The sequence below is a fragment of the Oryx dammah genome, unplaced genomic scaffold (assembly GCF_014754425.2).
Source record: "Oryx dammah isolate SB20612 unplaced genomic scaffold, SCBI_Odam_1.1 HiC_scaffold_25, whole genome shotgun sequence".
NCBI classification, from domain to species: domain Eukaryota; kingdom Metazoa; phylum Chordata; class Mammalia; order Artiodactyla; family Bovidae; genus Oryx; species Oryx dammah.
In genome coordinates, this window is record NW_024070209.1 from 33,634,911 (window position 1) to 33,662,658 (window position 27,748).

Below are 27,748 nucleotides of genomic sequence, written 5' to 3' on the forward strand. Positions count from 1 at the left end.
ATATTTCCCAGCTTTTTTACTGAAACAATATAGCAATTAAAAATATTTAGGGATATCAGTTATCTCTTTCTGGTTCAGACTCTACATTTGTTCCCCTGGATCAAGTATGATGAAATATTACTCTAAGTTTGAGGCTGGGTCAGTGAGATGCAGTAAAGGGTTTGAGTCGGGGGGTAATCTCTTCCCTTTGAATGGTGACTCTACAGCTGATGTCATTATAAGGTCTTCATCCCAAACAATGCCAGTGTCCTCCTGACAGAGAAGGACTTCTGGATACTCAAGAGGATTGGATGAGTTTCTGTGATGTGAGTCTTCATACAAGCCCTCATCATAATTCTCAGGGTCTCATTTCTTTACCATCAATTTTCCAATTTTCAATGAGAGCAGTAAGTTCATGAATCAACTTATATTTTATTTCTCCTCATGTAAAGTCTAACTTAGGGTTTGAAGTTTAGTTGCTACATTATTATATTGAGATAAGATATATTTGTATCATAATCATAAGAAGTTAGTGATTTTCATTCTGTAATTTGTGCTGAAATTTTGAAGTCTGTGCTTGTCCTTTTCCCCATAAACATATATTGCTAGGAACTGCTAGCAAGCCTGTGTTATTATATTTCCCACTAAAAAAGTTAACTGAAGCAAGCAAAAGTGACTAATGAATTAAATAATTTCAGTTACCACATACATTTACATTATCCCATTTTCCTCTGGCAATGACAATATTATCACTTCCAAACCTAGTCAAGTCAGGAAATCAACCACAGACTGTCACCTTTAAAGATAAATTTCCTGGGACTACTTTTTATAGTAAGTGAAGTATCAGAGTCAACTTGACAAAAAAAAGAAAAAAGAGAAAGATTTCTAAATATTCCAAACAGAGTAGAATTTAGTACAGTGAACTAACTATAAATCTAAATCTGTCATAAACAAGTGAAGAAATAAAGAAAAGAGAGGTTAGTTCTGGAGAAATGAAATTTGGAGAAAACAAGGTCATTTCAACCCTTGGGCTTGAACCAACAAATCTGAACTGACCACAGTATAACTGAAGTTACTGCACAGCCAGTGCAGAACTGGTAGAGTGGTGCTGAGCAGCAAGTTTTTGAACTCTGAAGTGAAACTCCTGCTGAAGCAAAAACACAGATTATTCTTTTTTCTGTTTGGACATGTCTCATTTTCTTAAGAAATCCCATGGTAGACCAGTTGGCAGTGGATTTGAGAATGTAGTCTGCAGTCTTCCAGCCCCTGTAATACAAAGCAGAGAACAAGTGAAAGAGAATTTGTAGTCAAAGATAAATATCTCACAAATATATAGGTAGTCAAGCAACTAGGATCATCCAGACGTAAGCATCACATGTATGTTTTAGTGGAATAGATAAATTTCCTGGAAGATCAACAAATCATCATTCAGAAATTCTGCCTTAACAAACTGAATGATGGCAATAGTTTGTGATGGAGGAGATCATGCATAAAGACATGCAGTGTTAAATAATGTTGTTGTCTCCAACAGAAAATTACCTGGTAAAGAGGACATAATTTTGGTTTAAACAAAGACCTGGAGAAGTAAAGTAATTTCTATTGGGAATGATTCATGAAGTCTTTATTTTTTACATATATAGTAAAGGAATATTTTTATCATAATTTATAAATTTATTGACTTGTGAACAAATATAAGCATGTAAAAACTCTGTAATAAATTTATAACATTTTCCCTAACACTAAGCTCTGTGATGTGAGTGTATAGGGGGGAAGATACCTTATAATGTCTTAATTAGATTGCATCTGTTTGAATTAACCTCTTCATGGTATTACTTGTAAGTGAACACAGCCATCTCTCCCCATGCAGGAACATTTGTGAGGATATTGTTATTGACTACAATATCATATTCCCATAACGAAGAGTAAGTATAGATAAAGAGTATTTCAACACAGTGAAAAGGTAATGAAAAACTTTTAAAAGTATAGCAGTAATACTAAATTCCAATCTGTCACATCATTACCTGAGTTTAAGTTTATCTGACAATATATTATTTCTAAAAAGTTAATTTGAATTAGTTAAACTCTGAATAAGAGAATTAAACATCTATGAGATTAAAAATTATATCCAGTATTTACTGTTTGATACTTGGAAGCCTCCATCCTTTATTTTCCCTCTGGTTGCAGCTTGTAACAAGGTCATCCCCATGGGTAGGAAGCTATTTATGTGATATAAAAGAAAGGCAAGTTTCCCTATACCAATATGTGGTCCACAATAGAACTTTGTTTATATTAAGCTCTGAAATATGTGTCAGAATTATAAACTTCTCAAAATTCATCATTATTTTGATTATGTTTCCATATATATATAGATATATAGTTATTATTTAAAAATAATCAATTCTAGAATGAAAATATCATGTCTTAAAATTATTTTAAACATATACTTACTTATACATACCAGTATTAGTATGTTTTAAGGTAGGCCAAAATACAGGAAATGTGATTAAAAAGGTTATAATTTGAGTAATTTGAAAACCACATTTAACTTTTGTTTCTTTCAGAGCTTGGGATATACTTTAACTTGAAGTTAAAAGTAAATAATTTTTTAAAAGTTAATTAAAAATTGGTTAATGGGAGATAAGAAAGGGATATTGGCCCATGTGGATCACAGTATAAGCCACTTTTATAACTAATTCCTCAATATTTTGGTGTTATTTTTTATAGACATGTGATCCACTGAATGACCCACCCATATATGGTGACAAAAAGAGTAATACAAATAATTAATACTATCTTAGCACAATGATTCTAGCCCTAAGGGGGGGGGGAAATGATTCATAACAGAAAATATACAGCTTTAATGAATTTATGTTCTTCTGTCGTTCTCAAAATTACTCAAATGAACAACATTTGCTTTCTAACATCTCTTTGAGATAGCATATAGAAGCAGTTACATACAAGACACAATACCATTACTTTCCAGGAAGATTATATCAGTCAAGGACTGCAGCAAAACATTATAGAAACAGATAAGAGCTAGTAGTCAAGAAGACTAGTTCCTGCCAGTAAACTTGAATAATTCACTTAATCTTTATGAGTTTAAGTGTTTTCATATGTAAGAGGAGATGGTCATATTTATTTCATTTGCCTCATTAGGCATTCTGAGAATCAAATGATTAGCATAACAGCTATAAAGTTCTTGAGAAATTTCCAAGGCTGAAGATAAAGGTTAGTATGGTATGGTACAGTTAGGACATAATGGAGCTGTCATCCAAGACTCAAGTTTTCTTCAGTGTAAAGAAGATTGCAGAAGTTATGAGTCATACCTAGGCAAGCACAATAAGAACATTAATGGAAAGCACTTTAGAAACACCCACCCACCCCAAGACTAGTAATATTTCTTTTTTTTAGTGATGAAATCTGACAAATAAAATTATAGGTAATTACCCAGTGGCCTTTGTTTACTCCAAAGGCAAAGCAGAATGAGCAATAATAGCACTGTGTGGAGTAATTACTAAGAATATTAAAGAGGTATGAATGGCTTGGCTCATAGCCTAACAAAAATTCGATCAAGGAATGTGATGAAAAATATTCCCTCAAAGCCTGCTTAAAACCATTTACCTAAAATCAAAGAAATAAATATCTGTTTATTATGATTTGGGAGACAGGAAAGGATTATAAAATAACCTTGATACCAGAGTAAATAAAATTTAAATTAAAATATAACTTCTTTTTAATGATCTTTTAAAAAGGAACTATATTTTAACCTGAAGTTATGTAAATACTTATGCAGATTTTCATGAAATTATAATCACTCGATCACAGGTTCTGTTATGAAAAAAAGGAAAAACAGTAATTGTTATATTTTTTCATCATATTTTGGATGGTTGAGCATTGCCAGGGAAATCTCAAGTATTGTTAGTAAAACCATTCAGTGAAGGGGTAAAAAAGTCATGTATAACTGGAAAACTAAAGAAGTGGTATTTGTGATTAGATGAATGATATAAATATTTTAGATTTCATTGGTGAAGAAGGCACATGAGGTAGACATACAGGCTTTTACAATATTTTTAAAGCAATAAATAATTTTGTTTTGTTACCTATAGATTTTGGATAATACAATAATAGATTAAAAGAGAAAAACTTATTTTTGGAGCCTTCGGTGGGGAAGAATTCAGAGGAATAAATTTAGCTAGGAATAAACTGCAATAAATTTTTCCAGAGAATGAGAATTTCAAAATGTTATTATGTAGAAATGGGGTCTTGACAATTTATTGACAATTTGTGAGCTAGAAAATATAACAAAAGAGAATAGAAAAATGATATCAATGTTTCATAACAGAAATGGGAAACATAGCGACAGGATTGAGTAGGAAAAATATTAAGAACATATTGAACTTTAGCTTTCAACAAGTTTTAATAGTATTAAATATGTGTTGAAATATGTGCCTGTTCAGACACATCTCAATCTGAAGCATTTTGCATACTGATGCCAAAGGATACTTACTTAAACTTGAAATTTTTGATTTGTCTTTTTTTGTTTGTTTGTTTACCTTAAAAAATAGATTTAGTAGACAAAACCAACTACTTATTTTACATTTTAGAATATTCTAACTGGAGTTATTAGTGAAACTTGCAGAATAAGATTCCAAAAATCTAGACTCCATAGATATAACAAATAAACTGGCAAAAACTGTTGGAATAAAATTTTTTTGGAATTCTAGAAACTAAGGAAACTCTTATAGCAACCACAGGAATGTATAACCAACAAAAACTGGCTGAAAAGAAAAAAAGAACTGGCGAGATCTCAGTAAGAATAAAGAGTTTTGTGGTATTTCACATATACTAGTTCCCTCCCTCTTTCCAGCTCAGTGATTGCTTTGAAGATAACAACCACATTTCTGGTACAGGTACACACGCAGGCTGTGACAGCGCAGGAATGGCCGAGAGGAGCTACCCCGCCGCCCAAGGCCAGGGGTGGCAGCCAGAAGGAGCTACCCCACGCCTGAGGTCAGGGTCGGTGGCCGGAAGGAGCTACCGCACATCCAAGGAGCAGTGGCTACATGGGCGCAGGAGGGCCTAGAGGAGCTACTCCACGTTCAAGGTCAGGAGGGGCATCAGTGAGGAGATACCACTAGTCCAAGGTAAGGAGCTGTGGTTGCACTATGCTGGAGCAGCCGTGATAAATATCCCACGTCCAAAGTAAGAGAAACCCAAGTAAGACGGTGGGTGTTGCAAGAGGGCATCAGGGGGCAGACACCCTGAAACCATAATCACAGAAAACTAGTCAATCTAACCACAGTAGGACCACAGCCTTGTCTAACTCAATGAAACTAAGCCATGCTTTGTGGGGCCACCCAAGATGGACAGGCCATGGTGGAGAGGTCTGACAGAATGTGGTCCACTGGAGAAGGGAATGGCAAACCACTTCAGTATTCTTGCCTTGAGAACCCCATGAACAGTATGAAAAAGAAAAATGACAGGATACTGAAAGAGGAACTCCCCAGGTCAGTAGGTGCTGAATGTGCTACTGGAGATCACTGGAGAAATAACTCCAGAAAGAATGAAGGGATGGAGCCAAAGAAAAACAATACTCAGCTGTGGATGTGACTGGTGATAGAAGCAAGGTCCAATGTTGTAAAGAGCAATATTGCATAGGAATCTGGAATGTTAGGTCCATGAATCAAGGCAAATTGGAAATGGTCAAACAAGAGATGGCAAAAGTGAAAGTCAATATTTTAGGAATCAGTGAACTAAAATGGACTGGAATGGGTGAATTTAACTCAGATGACCATTATATCTACAACTGTGGGCAGGAATCCCTTAGAAGAAATGAAGTAGCCATCATGGTCAACAAGAGTCTGAAATGCAGTACTTGGATGCGATCTCATAAAAACAGAATGATCTCTGTTCATTTCCAAGGCAAACCATTCAATATCACAGTAATCCAAGTCTATGCCCCAACCAGTAATGGTGAAGAAGCTGAAGCTGAATGGTTCTATGAAGACCTATAAGACCTTTTAGAACTAACACCCCAAAATGATGTCCTTTTCATTATAGGGGACTGGGATGCAAAAGTAGAAAGTCAAGAAACACCTGGATTAACAGGCAAATTTGGCCTTGGACTACAGAATGAAGCAGGGCAAAGGCTAACAGAGTTTTGCAAAGAGAATGCACTGGTCATAGGAAACACCCTCTTCCAACAACACAAGAGAAGACTCTACACATGGACATCACCAGATGGTCAACACCAAAATCAGATTGATTATATTTTTTGCAGCCAAAGATGGAGAAGCTCTATTCAGTCAGCAAAAACAAGACCGGGAGCTGACTGTGGCTTAGATTATGAGCTCCTTATTGCCAAATTCAGATTTAAATTGAAGAAAGTGGGGAAAACCACTAAACCATTCAGCAAATCCCTTATGATTATACAGTGGAAGTGAGAAATAGATTTAAGGGACTAGATCTGATAAATAGAGTGCCTGATGATCTATGGACAAAGGTTCATGACATTGTACAGGAGACAGGGATCAAGACCATCCTCATGGAAAAGAAATGCAAAAAAGCAAAATGGCTGTCTGAGGAGGCCTTACAAATAGCTGTGAAAAGAAGAGAAGTGAAAAGCAAAGGAGAAAAGGAAAAATATTAGCATCTGAATGCAGAGTTCCAAAGAATAGCAAGAAGAGATAAGAAAGCCTTCTTCAGCAATCAAAGCAAAGAAAGAGAGGAAAACAACACAATGGGAAAGACTAGAGATCTCTTCAAAAAAATTAGAGATACCCAGGGAACATTTCATGCAAAGATGGGCTCGATAAAGGACAGAAATGGTATGGACATAAAAGAAGCAGAAGTTATTGAGAAGAGGTGGCAAGAATACACAGAAGAATTGTACAAAAAAGGTTTTCATGACCCAGATAATCACGATGGTGTGATCACTCACCTAGAGTGAGACATCCTGGAATGTGAAGTCAAGTGGGCCTTAGAAAGCATCACTAAGAACAAAGCTAGTGGAGGTGATGGAATTCCAGCTGAGCTATTTCAAATCCTGAAAGATGATGCTGTGAAAGTGCTGAGCTCAACATGCCAGCAAATTTGGAAAACTCAGCAGTGGCCACAGGACTGGAAAAGGTCAGTTCTCATTCCAATCCCAAAGAAAGGCAATGCCAAATAATGCTCAAACTACTGCACAATTGCATTCATCTCACATGCTAGTAAAGTAATGCTCAAAATTCTCCAAGCCAGGTTCAATACGTGAACTGTGAACTTCCAGATGTTCAAGCAGGTTTTAGAAAAGGTAGAAGAACCAGAGATTAAATTGCCAACATCCATGGATCATGGAAAAAGCAAAAAAGTTCCAGAAAACATCTATTTCTGCTTTATTGACTATGCCAAAACCTTTGACTGTGTGGATCACAATAAACTGTGGAATATCAGACCACCTGACCTGCCTCTTGAGAAACCTATATGCAGGTCAGGAAGTAACAGTTAGAACTGGACATGGAACAACAGACTGGTTCCAAATAGGAAAAGGAGTAAGTCAAGGCTGTATATTGTCACCCTGCTTATTTAACTTCTATGCAGAGTACATCATTAGAAACACTGGGCTGGAAGAAGCACAAGCTGGAATCAAGACTGCCAGGAGAAATATCAATAACCTCAGATATGCTGATGACACCACCCTTATGCAGAAAGTGAAGAGGAACTAAAAAGCCTCTTGTTGAAAGTGAAAGAGGAGAGTGAAATAGTTGGCTTAAAACTCAACATTGAGAAAATGAAGATCATGGCATCTGGTCCCATCACTTCATGGGAAATAAATCAGGAAACAGTGGAAACAGTGTGAGACTTTATTTTTTTAGGCTCCAATATCACTGCAGATGATGACTGCAGCCATGAAATTAAAAGACGCTTACTCCTTGAAAGGAAAGTAATCACCAACCTAGATAGCATAATGAAAAGCAGAGACATTACTTTGCCAGCAAAGGTCTCTCTAATCAAGGCTATGGTTTTTCCAGTGATCATGTATGCATGTGAGAGTTGGACTGTGAAGAAAGCTGAGCACCGAAGAATTGACGCTTTTGAACTGTGGTGTTGGAGAAGACTCTTGAGAGTCCCATGGACCACAGGTAAATCCAACCAGTCCATTCTAAAAGAGATTAGCCCTGAGTGTTCTTTGGAAAGACTGATGCTAAAGCTGAAACTCCAGTACTTTGGCCACCTCATGCAAAGAGTTGACTCATTGGAAAAGACTTTGATGCTGGGAAGGATTGGGGGCAGAAGGAAAAGGGGACGACAGAAGATGAGATGGCTGGATGGCATCACCGACTCAATGGATGTGAGTTGGTGATGGACAGGGAGGCCTGGAGTGCTGTGATTTATGGAGTCGCAAAGAGTTGGACACTACTGTGCGACTGAACTGAACTGAACTGACACATACCTAAAGTAGAAGAATGAACCTCATTTGCAAATAATCGTGCTTGTGTGTTTTGTTTATATAATCACTTCATAGAAGATGTCTGAAAGGCTTGTTTTGGCCTATCTCAGAGCTCTTCCACTGATGAGGCAGATACTCAGGAGGTATTTGTTTAAAACATTTACAGGCAAACTAATTAGTCTAGTACTACCTGAGGTAATGGGTAAGTGTTCAGGAAAAACAAAGTAACCAAAATGATTGTCAGGAAATGTAAGTAATGAGATGCCTTTGGAAACACAAGTTTTGAAAAGCCCCAACATATCCATTGGAAACCAGAAATTCATGAACAGATGTACTCATCAGTTCAGTTCAGTGATGCCATCCTGCCATCTCATCCTCTGTCGTCCCCTTCTCCTCCTGCCCCCAATCTCTCCCAGCATCAGAGTCTTTTTTCCAATGAGTCAACTCTTCGCATGAGGTGGCCAAAGTACTGGAGTTTCAGCTTTCGCATCATTCCTTCCAAAGAAATCCCAGGGTTGATTTCCTTTCGGATAGACTGGTTGGATCTCCTTGCAGTCCAAGGGACTCTCAAGAGTCTTCCCCAACACCACAGTTCAAAAGCATCAATTCTTCGGTGCTCAGCCTTCTTCACAGTCCAACTCTCACATCCATACATGACTACTGGAAAAACGATAGTCTTGATTAGAGAGACCTTTGTTGGCAAAGTAATGTCTCTGCTTTTGAATATGTTATCTGGGTTGGTCATAACTTTTCTTCCGAGGAATAAGTGTCTTTTAATTTCATGGCTGCAGTCAACTAATGCACATGCTCAAAAAAGACCTGAAAATGCCTTAAGCTCTTACCTATGGCTTATACTTAGAATTTGTGCAAACATGAAATTGAAGTGAGTTGTAAACCATTCAACTGTGTGTAAATGGTATTTCCCAGAATCTGTCTTCAAAGACTTGAAGAGACTTTTTGAACCCAGGTATTTAAGGAAATCTATGCCAACCCCTAACTGAACACAAGCTAAAGGAACAAAGATTTGAGTGGCCACATACAACAGATAATGCAGACATTACAAATCAGTTCAATAAAGTTGCTAAACATACCCTGGAGATGACGGAGAATTTTTTTATCCAATATTCTATATCATAATTTTCAAAATGTCCAGTTTTCAACAAAACTTGTGAAAAATGTAAAAAAAACAATAAACCATGGCATACATGCAGAAAAATAAAGCAATTAATAGAAATTGTTCTGAGGAAGCACCAACATTGGACTTACTAGATTAAGACTTTAAATCAATTATTTTAAGTATGCTCAAAAGCTAAATAAAAACATATGCAACCAAAGGAAACCAAAGAAAATTGTCTCATCAAATAATTAATCAATAAAGAGGCAAATTTTGCAAAAAGGAATCAAACTAAAATTCTGGAAGTAAAAACTACAGCAAATGAAATGAAAAAAAAATCACTATAAGGTTTTCAAAAGCAGAGTTGAACAAGCAGAAGAAAGAAGAAAAACATAAGGAAGGTCAACTGAGAATTGATCTGATAATAAAAATAAATAAGGATGCAAAATAAAGATTGAGTCTTATGTGACACCATCAAATGTACCAACATACACATACTGGGAGTCTAAGTAGGTTAGGAGAGAAAGAAAAGAACAGAAAGAGTATTTATATAATAATGGCCCAAAACTACCTAAATTTGATTAGAAAAATTAACCTATACATTCAAAAAATTCAGTAAATTCCAAGTAGGATAAACTCAAAGAGATGCACAGCAGATACATTATAATGACACTTTAGAAAGACATGGACAGGGAATCTTAGACGTCCTAAGAGAGAATCAACTTGTCAAATATGAGACTCTCATTAAGAATTGATGCCAACTTCTCATTAGAACTGAGTGCAGAAGGCAGTGGAATGTTACATTCTAGGTGCTCTAAGACAGACAAAATTCTTAGCAAAGACTTCTATACACAGAAACACTACTTCAAAATTGAAGCAGAAATTAAGATGCCTCAATAAAATAAAAAAAATAAAATTAAAAGCTATGACAGTTTGCCACTATTAGGCCTGACCTATAAGAAATTCTGGGCTTCCCAGATGGCTTCTGTTCAGTTCAGTCGCTCAGTTATGTCCGACTTTTAGTGACTGTGTGGACTGCATCATGCTGGGCTACCCTGTCCTTCACTATCTCCCAGAGCTTGCTCAAACTCATGTCCATTGAGTCAGTGATGCCATCCAACCATCACATTCTCTGTTGTCCTCTTTTCCTCCTGCCTTCAATCCTTCCCAGAATCAGGGTTTCTTCCAATGAGTCAGTTCTTTACATCAGGTGGCCAAAGTATTGGAGTTTCAGCTTCGGCATCAGTCCTTCCAGTGAATATTCAGGACTGGTTTCCTTTAAGATTGACTGGTTTGATCTTGTTGTCCAAGGGACTCTCAAGAGTCTTCTCCAACACCACAGTTCAAAAGCATCAATTCTTTGGCACTTAGCTCTCAGCTGAGCTCTTTTTATGGTCCAACTCTCACATTCATACATAACAGCTTTTGCCTGGTCATCAAAGAAATATGTGGTCTTGTGCTACCCTGATGGAAGATTGTGTCTTTTTAGTTGACTAATTTTGGACACAGACTGGTTTAATTTAGAGTAGTACTTATTGAAATTAATCCTTTGTTTGTTTGTTTTTCACTTAACTTTTGTGGAACTGAAATATCAAAGTGATTAACATAACCAAGCTGGTGCAAATGATACAACAGGATCTCTCCTGGGGTACCTTAATTCATGTTTTCACAGATGTTCCTACTGCTTGTGAAAGTAGCTTTGGATTTGGTAAACTTGCAAAGGTAGAACTGCTATAGCATGATGATGACTTTAAAGTGGCAGTGGAAAGAATGCAAATAGAAAATTGCTTTCCAGGTAAATATTGTTGCCTTGGGTTTACAGGGAATATGTATCTAATGACTATTAGTGTTTTTTGATTATCTTCTAGCAGACTCATAAGGTATTTCTTTTTACTCAGCCATAAAAAAAAAATGAAACTGGGTCATTTGTAGTGATGGACCTAGAGTCTGTCACACAGAGTGAAGAAAGTCAGAAAGAAAAAAAATATATATATGAATGCATATACATGTAATTTAGAAAAATGGTAAGATAAACCTATTTGCAGTACAGGAGTAGAGATGCAGATGTAGAAAATGGACATGTGGACACAGCTGGGGAAGGGGAGAGTGGGATGAACTGGGAGAGTAGTGCTGACATACATACACTATTGTGTGTAAAACAGGTAGCTAATGAGAAGCTGCTGTACAGCACAGGGAGCTCATTTCAGTACTCGGTGATGACCTAGAGTAGTGGGATGGAACGTGGAGGTGCGAGGGAGGCTAAACAGGGAGGGGCATATGTACACATATAGTTGATTCATTTTATTGTACTTCAGAAACTAACACAAAATTCTTAAGCAATTATACTTTAATAATAAAAAAATAAGACATTTCTTCATGTCATGGAGCAGACTGAAAAACAAAAGAACCTGTATGGCTTGATTTATGCATGTAAAATATTAATAAACCAAAAGAGTCACACTGAAATATCTTGTAAACAAGGGACACTGGAGACAGAATGCCGCAAATACATATGAAAACATGAAGAAAATAGAATTTATTAAAATGTAGCAGCAATTGAGAATACAAACAAGTAATAGGTATGCAAAACAGAATAAAGTAGTGAAGCATAAGTGAGAAAGATTTATGTATATTCAGATTTGTCACAGAGATTGGTAGAAAACTATTATTAAAGATTTGTGAAAAAAATTGCTATCAAAGACATATTTTTATATTTGAATTTGTTATTGCATGATTTAACAATAGATTAGATCTATTTTAACATTCATTATAGCTTTGTGATCTCTAGTGGTATTTCTACAGTCATAATAATAAGGGAAAAGAAATAAAAGTGAATATGTTTCAGAAGTACTGATTACTAATACTTTTCACACTGATAATGAGATCTTCTATAATGCAAAAGGGTACATTTTTTTGTCATTCAGTGTACTATTTTATAGCTTTGAATCTTTCTGAAATAGAATTTTTGAATACTGATATCTGAAAATATTGTCATGCCTTTTGTACTTAAAATACAGCACATTTATTGCAAACACACACACATACTCACTTTTTAAAAAAAAGCAGTTAATTGTTCCTATACATAATTGGGAAAGAGTCAGATACAATTCATAATATAATCTTAAAACAGCATAAATGGTGTTTCAAAATTCACATAGTATTCTTTCCACTTAAAATATTATCTAATCCTATTGTTTTCCTCATGATTTGGCAAATTTTCTAAGCATCAAATTTACTGACCATAGACATCATTCAGCCTAAGTTCAATATGTTGTTGTTGTTCAGTTGCTAAGTTGTATCCAACTCTTTGCAACCCCATGGACTGCAGCACGCCAGGCTCTCCTGTCCTTCATTATCTCCTGAAGTTTGCTCAAATTCATGTCATTGAGGCAGTGATACTATCTAATCATCTCATCCTCTGCTGCCCCCTTCTCTTTTTGCCTTCAATCTTTCCAAGCATAAGGGTCTTTTCTAGTGAGTCAACTCTTCACAAAAGTGGCCAAAGTAATGGAGCTTCAACTTCAGCATCAGTCCTTCCAATGAATATTCAGGGTTGATTTCATTTAGGATTGACTGGTTTGATCTCCTTGCAGTCCAAGGGACTCTCAAGAGTGGTCTCCAGCACCGCAATTCAAAAGCATCAATTCTTCAGCACTCAGCCTTCTTTATGGTCCAACTCTCACATTCGTACACAACTACTTGAAAAACTACCGCTTTGACTATATGAACCTTTCTCAGGAAAATGATGTCCCTGTTTTTTAATACACTGTCTAGGTTTGTCATAGCTTCCCCTCTGACGCACAAGCATCTTTTCATTTTATGACTGCAGTCATCATCCACAGTGATTTTGAAGCCCAAGAAAATAAAATCTGTCACTTTTCCCTCTTCTATTTGCCATGAAGTGATGGGCCTGGATGCCATGATCTTAGCTTTTTGAATGTTGAGTTTTAAGCCAGCTTTTTCGTTCTATTTCACTCTCATCAACTTCAATATAGTTGTCCGTTTAAGATCGTGTGGCACTAAAATTCTGATAGTTTAAATTTTTAAAAGTCAAAAATTACTAATGAAACCAAAACCATCATGTTGTCTACTGTCACAGTCTCCCTTCCTCATGTTCCATTCTTCCCTCAACTTATTCTCCCTTTATGCTGTCACTTGACTCAGTAACAAATACTGCCATGGAACTCCGCCCATGGCAAAATACACATCAAGAGCATGAGAAAAGATGGAATGTATAAAATGTGGTAGCATCTGAGCAGTGTTGCTAAGTAGTGTCTGACTCTTTTGCAACTCTATGAACCCTAGCTCTGATAGGCTTCTCTGTCCATGGGATTTGCCAGGCAAGAATATTGGAGCGGGTTGCCATTTCCTCCTCCAGGGTATTGTTTTATCTAGGGATTGAACTCACATCTCCTATATTTGCTGGCAGATTCTTTACCACTGAGCCACCTGGGAAACACTAGCATTTGAGTATACAAGCAAGTAATAACAGACATGCAAATTAATATAAAGTAGCAAAGCAGTAAAACTCACTATCTATGATTTCCACATGGATTGGTTTACCATTTCCCTCACCCACCACCCACCTTATAACAATATAAGTCTTACGAGGGAAGAGGGCTTTTTTGTCTAACTTACAACTATGTACAGAATGCCTCCAACTGAAGTACTACATCCCGGAAATTGTTTACACTGGCATCTACCCACCTTTTGCAGGAGGAGGCGGATTCCTCTACTCCGGCCACCTGGCCCTGAGACTGTACAATGTAACTGACCGGGTCCTTCTCTACCTCATCGATGATGTTTATACTGGAATGTGCCTTCAGAAACTCAGCCTCGCTCCAGAGAGACACAAAGGCTTCAACATTTGATATAGAAGAGAAAAGCAGGAGTAACATTTGTTCCTATGTAGATTTGATGTTGGTACATGGTAGAAAACCTCAAGAGATGATTGATATTTGGTCTCAGTTACAGAGTGCTCATTTGAAATGCTGAATTATGTGCAAACTACATTTTACATAGAAATATATTTCAACTAGTTCCCATTTGTGTTCTCTTCCAGAAGTCATTTCTATGTAAAACCATCAAAATCGCCTTTATAGGTCATGTCCATTTGAGGGCCTCTAAACCCCTCAGTTCAGACGGTAAAGCATCTGCCTGCAATGCGGGAGACCTGGGTTAGATCCCTGGGTCGGGAAGATCCCCTGGAGAAGGAAATGGCAACCCACTCCAGTATTCTTGCCTGGAGAATCCCATGGAAGGAGGAGCCTAGGGGGTTAAAGTCCATGGGGTCGCAAAGAGTCGGACACGACTGAGCGACTTCACTCACTCAAACTGCCCATAACACAGTAAGCAATCAAAATATATTTGTTCAATGAATAAAGGTTGAAAAAGAATGAACAAAGTTTTAATAAAAATATACTTTAATCAGGAATTAAAGATATCCTTTGTGTAGGTTATATATTTCCAGATTAAGTTAGTTATTGATGTACAGATAACTTCTCAAGAGTTTCCCGTGTCTCTCAAGGTTCCCAGCATCCTTGGTGATTCTCAATCAGCCTCCAGTTTATGCAGCAATTTTTGATTCTTAAAATTGCAGAAATCTCAGGCTGTGGCCAAGGCTCTGACAGTTGCTGAATATTCTTCCCATGATCCCTTGAGTCCGTCCATGTGTATACTATAAGCTACATGTTTGCTTTTGCCAGCATATTTGTGAACTTATGTGCAAGCTATTCAATTAACTTGGATATATATGCATACATTACCAATTTAAAAAAGCCCTCCTGGACATTATACTAAGTGAAACATATCAGAAAAAGGCAAATACTCTATGATCTCAACCTTATGTGGAATCTAAAAGAGCCAAACTTATACAAAGAGAGAATAGAATGGTGGTTTCCATGGAATGGAGGACAGGGAGATGTTGGTCAAAGGGGTCATACTTCCAGATACAAGTGGAATAAATTCTAGGGATCTAATACACAGTATGATGACTATAGTTAAATTATTGTTTTATATACTAAAAAGTTGCTAAGAGAGTAGATCTTAAATGCTTTTACCACGTACAAATACACAAATGGTAGTTCATACTGATTATATGTATCAAATCATCATATCATACACTTTAAACTCACACAATGTTATATGTTAGTTGTATCTCAATAAACTTGGGGTAAAAGCTCATGTACTCCAATTTACCCTTCCTTCAAATGTTTCCTCTGGCTTCCAACTATTTACAGTACTAAATTCAAGATCCTTTTGTTAGCAATTAAAATCTTCAATAAATATTCTCAAATTTATCTTGACTACTCTCATAGATCATCCTAAAGTTTGTAATTTTCAAAATGATAAAATTGGAAGTAGAAATGGTATCAATTATATATAGGCTTGGTAAACAGTTCAATTAAGAACAAGTGATCAGTAACTTTAACCATTATAAGTGGCACGATGATCTATAGTTTATTTAGTATGATTAATGTTTAAATTAGATCAGTGTCTTGATATGACCCATTAAACCTTCTGATATGCTGCCCTGTACTTCCAATCAAAACAAGGGAAAAAAAGAAAAAGAAAAAGAAAAACCAAATATATTATGGTTAATTCAAAATTCATAAAAGTAATTGTTCACTTAGTACTTGATCCCAAATCCCAAATAAGGAACTTTAAATGATTTATTAATTTTTAATTTGAGCAATTAATATACACATAAAATCAATCTCAGCCAACCTTAGCTGTTAGTAAAGCAAAAATGGCCAGATTGTGAATGAACTGGTATGTCCAAAAGCAGTTAACAAAATTGTTAAGTAAGCAAATATTCTATCAAATATATAACTAGCTCTTTTAGAGCTAGTTGGAAAATTATGAAGAATAAGCAACACAGGAACCATGACCATTTTAACTATTACAGTCCTTCCACTTGGAAGAAAAGAAAACTTCTTAAAACATCAAGGCTAGAACCACAGCTTTGTAGTGTGCTCAGGGACTCAACTTCTGCTCCACATGTGCAGAAATGCAGAAAGAGTTAGATCTAAGCTGACAGCTCACACTGACCAAATGGATTCCAACTGAGAAGAAGAAGAAAATGCATTGACAGAACTGTCCATTTGTGACTCATGATGCTGGTGCAGGTGCTTTTAGAAAGAGGAAGTATCAGGTTTTCTTAAGAAACTCTAAAAATTGGAGGGTAATTGAAGATGATAGCATTTATCAAGCCTCAGTGAATTTCCCTACACCTATCTCATTGGCAGTATGTAGTATCTGAATTCTAGAATGGATCTCTTTTGTCCAAAGCAAGAACTCTATGCTTTATGAAGAACAGAAGGTTTGGTTTGACATGCAATAAAACATTCTAGAAATCAAAAAATGTTAGATAACTATGTAACATCAAAGTAATTTATCATGATATCAGAAATATTTAGACCTAATTCATCACACCTTACACTCATGACTGTTCCATTACAATTATCTTTGCACTGTTACAGATGATGGCATGAAAATCAAATTATGAAATTGAAATTCACCTGGAAATTCAATGTCATCTGACTAATAAGTTAAAAAGACAGAAGTTCTTTTTTCCAATCTTATCTGTTATAGAACATCACATGGCTAAAAACAATGATTTGTGTATGTATGTTAGTTGCCCTGCAGTGTCCAACTCTTTGTGACCCCATGGACTGTAGCTCTGTAGCTCACCAGACTCCTTTGTCCATGGGATTCTCCAGGCAAGAAAAATGGAGTGGGTTGCCATATCCTTCTCCAGAGGATCTTGCCAACATAGGGATTGATCCCAGATCTCCTGCACTGAAGGCGTATTCTTTACTGTTTGAGCTACTTGGGAAGCCCGAAAACAATGATTATAAACACTGATTTTTTTTTTTTTAATTTATAAGTCACTAATCAAAGGGAAACACAACATACTTCCATTGAAGCTGGAAAATGTAGTCTTAAAAACTACTTGAAATAATTTAAAGTGTTTTCTCATACTTCCTGTGTTTCAACATATTTATTGTCTCATTACACTTTACAACAATATTGTGAAGTAGCAAATGTAAACATTATTATTCTCATTTTATAAATGAAGCAACCAGAATTACTATGAATTACTCAAGGAATTGGAGAAGGAAAAGGCAACCCACCCCAGTATTCTTGCCTGGAAAATTCCATGGACACAGGAGTCTGGTGGGCCACAGTGCATGGGATCACATGAATCAGACGTGACTTAGTGACTAAACCACCATTCAAGGAATACACCCATTTGATAACACAGCTGGAATTGTGAATGCAGCTCTATTTTGGGGATTACAGGGAAAACCCTCTTCATTTGGGAGATGGAAAAGATAAAAGTTGTATTTTAAAATGAAAACATATGACTCCACAATTGATACAGTGATTATGCAAAAAATAAATGACATCTAGGTCAGCAAGTCTTAATAATAAATTAATGAGATATATTCTTTTTCTGGAAAATTGTACATAATAAAGGACTGATAAATCCTTGGTTATTTTTTCAACATCATCAAGGAGTAGATGTTTGGATTATAATTAATATAGACCTATATTCATATTTATAACTCAGCCACCATCACTTATATGGTTATGATTCAAATTTTAATTTGTGTCTTACAAAAATGTCATGTAAGTTACCAAAATAATGATAAATTATAGTTTGTCTAACATTTAGTTTCTTCCTATGTCCTCTAGACAATTTTTCATTAGTTATGGCCCAACCTGAATCATCTAGTTTGTATGCAATTGCTATGCTCCTTCACTCATGTAATGAGGAATTACTGAATGTAAGTGGCAGCAAAAAATGTCCACACTTTGTGAACAAAATGAAAATAGCACAATCTTTATATTCAAGAAATCCACATTTTCACAGAAGGTCAGTTCAGTTCAGTCACTAAGTCATGTTTGACTCTTTGTGACTCCATGGACTACAGAACGCCAGGCTTCCCTGTCCATCACCAATGCCTGGAGATTACTCAAACTCATGTCCATCTGGTTGGTGATGCCATCCAACCATCTCATTCTCTGTCATCCCTTCTCCTCCTGTCTTCACTCTTTCCCAGAATCAAGGTTTTTTCTGAGGTGTCAGTTCTTTGCATCAAGTCGCCAAAGTATTGGAGCTTCAGCTTCAGCATCAGTCCTTCCAAAGAATATTCAGGACTGACTTCCTTTAGGATTGACTGGTTTGATCTCTGTGTAGTCCAAGGGACTGTTGAGTCTTTTCCAACACCACAGTTCAAAAGCATCAAATCTTTGGTGCTTAGTTTTCTTTTTTTGTCCAACTCTTACAATCCATACATGACTACTAGAAAAACCATAGCTTTGACTAGACAAACCTTTGTCAGCAAAGGAAAAATATATTCACAAAAGATAAATATATGCAAATAAATAAATGTAATACAATACATATTCTAGCAGATACTACTGGCTACTGTTTACAAAGTTCAGATAAATGAATAAGTATAAGAATTCAGAAACTATTTCCCAGAAGAGAGAATCTCTGTCTCTGACCTTAAAAGTGTAAGAAGAGTTTTGCCAAGCAGCTAAGCTAGCAGAAAAACATTGTGAGCAAAGAGGACACATAAAGACATAAATATATAATATTTTTAGGAAAATAAAAATAGTTTAGTGTTAATAGTGGATAGATTGCAAGTAGAAAGTAGAGAGACTAGAGGAATAGGCAGAAGAAATAGCTTTGAAAAGAAATGGATTTGCTATACTAAGAAGTTTAAATATCTTCTTTAGGTGAAGGAAGTTTTCTGCTTTATTTTTTTTTAATTTTACTTTTTAATTAGGAAATTGGCATGATCAGACTTAAATTTTAGAAAAAGCTATGTTTATAAAGAAACAGAAACTCAAAGTTTAAGCAAATCCATCTGGAATTCATTCCAGATGTCAGAGGAGTTGCTTAAACTTTTCTAAAATTTAAGTCTGATCATGCCAATTTCCTAATTAAAAAGTAAATGTTTCTTTAAAAAAGCAGAAAATGTTATAAGGGGGGCTGCACGGGTGCAGGAGGTCTGAGAGGAGCTACTCCACATTCAAGGTCAGGAGGGGTGGCAGTGAGGAGATACCCCTCGTCCAAAGTAAGGAGCAGTGGCTGCACTTTGCTGGAGCAGCCGTGAGGAGAAACCCCACGTCCAAGGTAAGAGAAACTCAAGTAAGATGGTAGGTGTCGTGAGAGGCATCAGAAGACAGACATACTGAAAACATAATCACAGAAAACTAGTCAATCTAATCACACGGACCATAGTCTTGTCTAACTCAATGAAACTAAGCCATGCCATGTGGGGCCACCCAAGATGGGCAGGTCATGGTGGAGAGGCCTGAACAGAATGTGGTCCACTGGAGAAGGGAATGGCAAACCACTTCAGTATTCTTGCCTTGAGAACCCCATGAAGAGTATGAAAGGACAAAATGACAGGATACTGAAAGGGAAACTCCCTGGGTTGGTAGGTGTCCAATATGCTACAGGATATCAGTGGAGAAATAACTCCAGAAAGAATGAAGGGATGGAGCCAAAGCAAAAAAAAAAAAAAAAAAAAACACCAGTTGTGGATGTGCCTGGTGATAGAAGCAAGGTCCGATGCTGTAAAGAACAATATTTCATAGGAATCTGGAATGTTAGGTCCATAACAAAGCAAATTGGAAGTGGTCAAACAGGAGATGGTAAGAGTGAATGTCGACATTCTAGTAATCAGCGAATTAAAATGGACTGGAATGGGTGAATTTAACTCAGATGACCATTATATATACTACTGTGGGTAGGAATCCCTTAGAAGAAATGGAGTAGCCATCATGGTCAACAAAAGAGTCTGAAATGCAATACTTGGATGCAATCTCAAAAATGACAGAATGATCTCTGTTCGTTTTCAAGGCAAACCATTCAATATCACAGGAATCCAAGCCTATGCCCCAACCAGTAATGCTGAAGAAGCTGACGTTGAATAGTTCTATGAAGAACTACAAGACCTTTTAGAACTAACACCCCAAAAAGATGTCCTTTTCATTATAGGAGACAGGAATACAAAAGTAAGAAGTCAAGAAACACCTGGGGTAAAAGGCAAATTTGTCCTTGAACTACAGAATGAAGCAGGGCAAAGGCTAAGAGAGTTTTGCCAGGACAATTCACTGGTCATAGCAAACACTCTCTTCCAACAACACAAGAGAAGACATTACACATGGACATCACCAGATGGTCAACACCAAAATCAGATTGATTATATTCTTTGCAGCCAAAGATGGAGAAGCTCTATACAGTCAGTAAAAACAAGACTGGGAGCTGACTGTGGCTCAGATCATGAACCACATATTATTGCCGAATTCAGACTTAAATTGAAGAAAGTAGGGCAAACCACTAGACCATTGAGGTATGACCTAAATCAAATCCCTTGTGATTATACAGTGGAAGTGAGAAATAGATTTAAGGGACTAGATCTGATAGATAGAGTGCCTGATGAACTATGGACGGAGGCTTGTGACATTGTACAGGAGACAAGGATCAAGACCATCACCATGGAAAAGAAATGCACAAAAACAAAATGGCTGTCTGGGGAGGCCTTACAAATAGCTGTGGAAAGAAGAGAAGCAAAAAGCATAGGAGAAAAAGAAAGATATAAGCATCTGAATGCAGAGTTCCAAAGAATAGCAAGGAGAGATAAGAAAGCCTTCCTCAATGATCAATGCAAAGAAATAGAGGAAAAGAACAAGATGGGAAAGACTAGAGATCTCTTCAAGAAAATTAGAGATACCAAGGGAACATTCATGCAAAGATGGGCTTGATAAAGGACAGAAATGGTATGGACCTAACAGAAGCAGACAATATTAAGAGGTGTCAAGAATACACAGAAGAACTGTACAAAAAAGGTTTTCATGACCAAAATAATCACAATGGTGTGATCACTCATCTAGAGCCAGACATCCTAGAATGTGAAGTCAAGTGGGCCTTAGAAAGCATCACTATGAATAAAGCTAGTGAGGGTGACGGAATTCTAGTTGAGCTATTTCAAATCCTGGAAGATGATGCTGTGAAAGTGCTGCACTCAATATGCCAGCAAATTTGGAAAACTCAGCCATGGGCACAGGACTGGAAAAGGTCAGTTTTCATTCTAATCAAAGGCAATGCCAAAGAATGCTCACTCTACCGCAAAATTGTACTCATCTCACACACTAGTAAAGTAATGCTCAAAATTCTCCAAGCCAGGCTTCAGCAATACATGAACTGTGAACTTCCAGATGTTCAAGCTGGTTGAAGAAAAGGCAGAGGAACCAGAGATCAAGTTGTCAATATCTGCTGGATCATTGAAAAAGCAAGAGTTCCAGAAAAACATCTATTTCTGCTTTATTGACTCCAAAGCCTTTGACTGTGTGGATCACAAAAGATTGTGGAAAATTCTGAAAGAAATGGGAATACCAGACCACCTAACCTGCCTCTTGAGAAACCTATATGCCTGTCACAAAGAAACAATTAGAACTCGACATGGAACAACAGACTGGTTCCAAATAGGAAAGGAGTACATCAAGGCTGTATATTGTCACCCTGCTTATTTAACTTCTATGCAGAGTACATCATGAAAAATGCTGGGCTGGAAGAAGCACAAGCTGGAATCAAGATTGCCGGGAGAAATATCAATAACCTCAGATACGCAGATGACACTACCCTTAAGGCAGAAAGTGAAGAGGAACTAAAAAGCCTCTTTATGAAAGTGAAAGAGGAGAGTGAAACAGTTGGCTTAAAGCTCAGCTTTAAGAAAACAAAGATCATGGTATCTGCTCCCATCACTTCATGGGAAATAGATGGGTAAACAGTGGAAACAGTGTCAGACTTTTTTTTCTTTTTTTTTTTTTTTTGTGGCTCCAAAATCACTGCAGATTGTGATTGCAGCCATGAAATTAAAAGACGCTTATTCCTTGCAAGGAAAGTTATGACCAACCTAGATAGTATATTCAAAAACAGAGACATTACTTTGCCAACAAAGCTCCGTCTACTCAAGGCTATGGTTTTTCCAGCGGTCATGTATGGATGTGAGAGTTGGACTGTGAAGAAGGCTGAGCACCAAAGAACTGATGCTTTTAAAATGTGGTGTTGAGAGGACACTCGAGAGTCCCTTGGACTGCAAGGATATCCAACCAGTCCATCCTAAAGATCAGTCCTGGGTGTTCATTGGAAGGACTGATGCTAAAGCTTAAACTCCAATACTTTGGCCACCTCATGTGAAGTGTTGACTCATTGCAAAAGACCCTGATACTGGGAGGGATTGGGGGCAGGAGGAGAAGGGGACGACAGAGGATGACATGGCTGGATGGCATCACTGACTCGATGGAGATTAGTCTGAGTGAACTCTGGGAGTTGGTGTTGGACAGGAGGCCTGGCATGCTGCAATTCATGCGGTCGCAATGAGTCGGACATGACTGAGCGACTAAACTGAAACTGAATGTTATAATGTGCTGCTTCTTAGTTTAAGATATTATAAAATGCTATATTGAGAAGCTTGACTAAGGACAGAAAAGATATTAAGGTAGAATTGTTCAGACCTGTCTTTGGAATCAATTAAACAAGGGAATGATCCAGAGGAAAAAGCTGAATGTGATGCTGAAGCAATGAGTAAAAAGAAGATCTTAACAAGATGAATGATACAAACAAAAATGAACAGGGGGGACCATTTTTTTTAGTCACAATTTGATGATACTTGCAGGTAGAAGTGCTTAATAACCATTTAAATAACTGGAACTTGACATAGATGCTAATGACAATTTATATATAATACAGTAAATGCAGAAGTCATAAGCCTTAGGAGAAACAAGTTTTTCTGAAAATATTGGATAAACAGAGAAAGTAAAGGGGCTGTGGTTAGAGCTCCGGTGTATTAGTTTGCAAAAGCTCCTATAGGTATGGGGAAGGAGGTGGGAGGGGGGTTCTGGATGGGGAACATGTGTACACCCGTGGTGGATTCATGTTGATGTATGCCAAAACCAATACAATATTGTAAAGTAATTAGCCTCCAATTAAAATAAATAAATATATATATATAATGAAAGTATCACACACTGGTTGAATTAAACCACAGAAATGTATTTCATAGTTTGGGAGACTAGATAAGTTCAAAATCAAAGTGTCAGCAGGGATAGATCTTACTGAGGGTTAGGAAGGAATGCTCTCTTTCAGGCCTTTCTCCTTGACTTATAGGTTGCCATCTTACCAGTATTTCTCTTCACATGATCTATCCTGTATCTCTGGGTCCACATATATTCTTTTTAAAATGATACAAGTCATACTGGATTAGGACTATTGGTAATGATCTCATTTTAATTTGATTACCTCTGTAAAGATCATATTTCAAATAAAGTCACTTTCTGAGATACTACATTATTTTTGATGTGTAAAATTTTTAGGAACATAATTCTTCTCATAATACTCCACCCTCTGCCCTGCCCCCCTTAGTGTCCTTTTCACATACAAAATTCATCATATTCCAGCATCTTGAAAAATCTTAACAAATTCCAACATCATCTCTGTACAAAATACCTCCTAACCATCATATAAGTCACGTATAGGTGAGGTATGATTCATTGAAGCAAAATGTATTTCTAGTTGAGCACCTGTAAAACCATAAAATAAGTTATCTGCTTCCAAAACACAATGATGGACCAGCACAAAGGGGTCCAGCACAAAGGGGTCCCCTTTCTACTTCAAAGGGGAAATGAAAAGAAAGTGTAAATTTCAGAAAGCAAGTCTGAAATCTAGCAGGGTAAATTACACTATCTTTTAAGGCATGAGAAAAAATATCTCTGCCTAGATGCTCTGTCGTTGGTAATTACCACAGCCTCTGGCAGTCAGCTGTCTGAAACTGAGGAGCTGACTCTACTCTAAGGAACTGAGGAGGAGATAGTCTTGCCATGAGACTGTGTCCTTTGGGCCAGTGGAAGCCCTCATGATCCTGAACTGCCTTTGGAGTCATTCTTCCCTTTTCTTGAAGGATACCGCATGTTTGGAGCCAGAGAATCCCAGAAGCCTATAGAATCCCAGAAGTCCAAAACCCATTCCCTGCCCTGCCATATAAACTTATATATACAAATACACACTTATGTATAAATGCATATGTTTATACATAGATACACTTTTATATATACAGGTATGTACATACACACATTTATATATGTATAAGTTATATTTGTTTAATTAGTATATGTATTTGTATAATTTGTATATATATATTATATGTGTATATGTATAATATCCCATCATATCATTATTTATAGGTTCATATATATATAGATAAATATATATGTATACACCATGTATATGAGAGAGAGCAGAGAGATTGACTTTTACAAACTGACATGATTGTAGAGGCTAGTTTGAGATTTGTAGGGCTGACCTTCAAGCTAGAGATTCTGGCATGACTTTATATTGCTGTCCTAAGTCTAAAGTGAGTGTGAAGGCAGTCTGGATGAAGAACTCCTTCTTTTTTGGGAGATCTCAGTCTTTTAATGGCATCAACTGATTGGATGCAGCCAATCCATAATACGAAAGGCAACCTAGTTTATAAAAAATTTGCTAATTTAAATGTTAACCACATTTTAAAAATACCTTCACAGTAACTTCTAGACTGGAGAAGGAAATGGCAACCCACTCCAGTGTTCTTGCCTGGAGAATCCCAGGGACGGGGGAGCCTGGTGGGCTGCCGTCTATGGGGTGGCACAGAGTCAGACACGGCTGAAGCGACTTAGGAGCAGCAGCAGCAACTTCTAGACTGGTGTTTGACCTAGCAACTGGGCACTACAGCCTAACCAGGAGAACACATAAAATTAACCAACACACATGGGAACAGCAAAAGAATGGACTGAAAAGAGTGATCCAGTAAAAAAGCTAAGAGTCTGAATTATGGAAGATAATGAGAAAGTCCTATAGTGGAAGGGGTAGTGGAAGTCTTACAGTGAAAGTCCGAGGAGTAGAAATTTAAGTTTTTTTTTTTGTGTGTGAACTGTATCAGAATAGACAGAGAAGGCAAATGAATTCTAGATTAGCAATGTTTATTTTCTAAAGAAATTGTTTTTGTCATTGGGAGTTTCATAAAGATAGGCAAAAAAATTTTAGACAGGAACACATCAAGGAGAAAATTCTGTTTCCTGAAGCATGACTAAAGAGATAACCTAAATAAACCTCCTGACCAAAACAATGAATAATCTTGGCTAAAAGATATAAACACAGCCATTTTAAAAGCTTGGCTGAGGTAAGGAGAAATTTAAAAATAAATACTCAGAGGCCTCAAAACAAAGTAAAAGTGGAAAGTCTGAGAGAGAAGCTCATACTGAGGTCAGCTTTCCTAAGGTTTCTTTCAAAATCTAGTAACAATGAACTTCTCACTGATGACAGTACAAGAGAAAATGGCAGGGCTGAATGCATAATCTAAAAGAATATATTTACCCAAAAAATATATTTTGTGTAAAACTAGGGTCCCTAAAAGTAAACAAAAATAAACTACACATATAGAAAAAAAAATAGCTAAGTTTGACTTTTATTCTGGATAGAAGGGAAATTGAAGAATAAAAACAAGAAAGTCTGATTAAGTCTGAATGTATAATATGAATTCCTGAGGAAATATCACCTGAATTTGGTGCATTATATGATCTGAAAATCCTTAGGGTGAAAAGATGTCTGAGGTTTTTATTGCCTTCAGGTCTCTATCAGATTCAAATACAGATTTTGGGGAGGAAACTAACAGTAACACAGTCATAACAGAATAATTACAAATGAAAGTCCAAGAAATCTGAAACCACAGTAAAATATGAAATATGTAGGAAAAGAACGCAGAATGAATAGAAGACAGCAGTGACTGTAGAAAGCAGAAACAACAAGGACTTCAGACACTGGGATGATCACAAAATGGAAAATAAATATGTTTAATATGTTTGCAAAAAATAAAAATGCAGTCTATAAAAAAAATAAAGTTAGAGTACCATAAACAGTGCCAGAGAGGAAAGGAAGATCCTTGTCAAATAAACACTAATTGGATTGATGTTTGACTTTTTCATAGCAACAAAGGAATCCAGAAGACTAACACTCCCAATGAGCTGAGAAAATGTAAGTCTCAATCTTAAATTGTATGTCTACTACAAACATCTTTCAAGAACAAGGCCAAAATGAAGGCACTTTTAGAGCTACCATAACTTATAAATTTTGTCACCAACAGAACTTTTTTAGAGAGACTGCTAATAGGTGTATATCAGGAACAAAAACAAAATCCACTATTAATAAACAAGATGGAATGGCAAGTACAGAATTTGGTAATTATATGGATAAACTTTAATAATGACTATAAAAATCATGTGTAATGTCAAATTTCTGGGGTTAAAAGAAAAAAGAAATATAAAATATAAGACTATAAATTGAGTATATAAACTGAGTGCTGAGAAATATGAATTAAGATGTTCTTGTATATTTATATTGTTTGGAAGATATAAAGATATTGAATAACTTTGGATTTTACTAAGTATGGATGTTAAAATTTTTAGAAAATGAGTTAAACAACATAGTCTATATCTGTAATGAAAACACCACAGGGGAATTTCAATAAATTCACAGGAGTTAATGGTATATAAAAAACAAAGAAAAAATTTATTTTCAAGAAAAGTAATTTTTAAGAGACAAGTTGCCAGGGAATATTTTTTAAATGATGGAGAACACTACATTTACAATTGCAACAGATGAGATGATTCTACTTGCATGACTCATTCAAGAGACTTTTCACCATTGATCATTACATCCTGAGTTGTGTTCAGGATGCTAGACACCTTACTAGACACCAGAGATACAAACAGATGACAGTCCTTATGCTCAAGGACTCAAGGACTTACAAGGGACCATTTCATTATGGACTTGGTGGCTTTATAAAGAGTTTGAACATTATCTTAGCAATACATAAGTATGACAGAGTTTTAAGTAAGGGAATGAATGACAATCAAATATGTATTTTATAAGCTCATTCTAAGTTCAGGATAAAGAATGTGTAATATGTTCTCAAGAGTTGGGAAACTTTGTACCTATCCAAGAAAGAACTGCTGACTATCTGAACAAGGTAGTAGCAGTGGTTATTGGGGGAAAATAAAAGGTACAGATGTGAATTTGAACATGTGAATATTCCTCAATAAGAAAAATAGCAATTTTCCGTTGAGTGAACACTGGTATTATATAAGCAAGTGCCTACATTTATGGTGGA